This window comes from Carassius auratus, chromosome 2 (assembly GCF_003368295.1).
Source record: "Carassius auratus strain Wakin chromosome 2, ASM336829v1, whole genome shotgun sequence".
Classification (NCBI taxonomy): Eukaryota; Metazoa; Chordata; class Actinopteri; order Cypriniformes; family Cyprinidae; genus Carassius; species Carassius auratus.
This window is the reverse complement of record NC_039244.1, coordinates 22383963-22384598: the sequence shown is the minus strand read 5'-3', so window position 1 is coordinate 22384598 and position 636 is coordinate 22383963.

The following is a 636-nucleotide window of genomic DNA, read 5'->3' as shown; positions in this document are numbered from 1 at the left end:
ACATGCAAAATTTACATCAGGTTCACTCAGTCAAACAAATTTGACTCATTGACTTACAGAAAGCTGCTCAGTTTGAAAGTGACTTCTGTGAGATTTATATTCTCTCTCTGAGCTTGTTAGTAAAAACCTTCCACTCTCTCCTGGAGGGAGTTTCTGAAGGTTCCTAGACATCAGACTGCACAGATCATAACATTAGAATACAGCTGCCTGTGGTGCTTTGTGTCATTATTCTTTTTTTTTTTCTTTTTTCTTTAGTCTGGTTTATGGCTGGTTTCAGACAGGGCAACTTTTCAGGTGCTGTTGCCCAGCAACAGACAGAAAATTTCTGTTCTCAAATTTTCTAATTTGAATTATTTTCAATAATATGGAAAGATTGTGCTGAGAAGTACATGACTTAATTTGGCTGTTATTTAATTTTTATTTTATTTATGTCTGTGTGTGTGTGTGTGTGTGTGTGTGTGTGTGTGTGTGTGTGTGTGTGTGTGTGTGTGTGTGTGTGTGTGGTATATATATATATATATAATATATATATATATATATATATATATATATAATATATAAAAAATTTTATTTACATGTTCAAATAAACAAGGAAATGGGCCGCAGGTTGAGATGTACAATTGTTAAAGCTTTTGC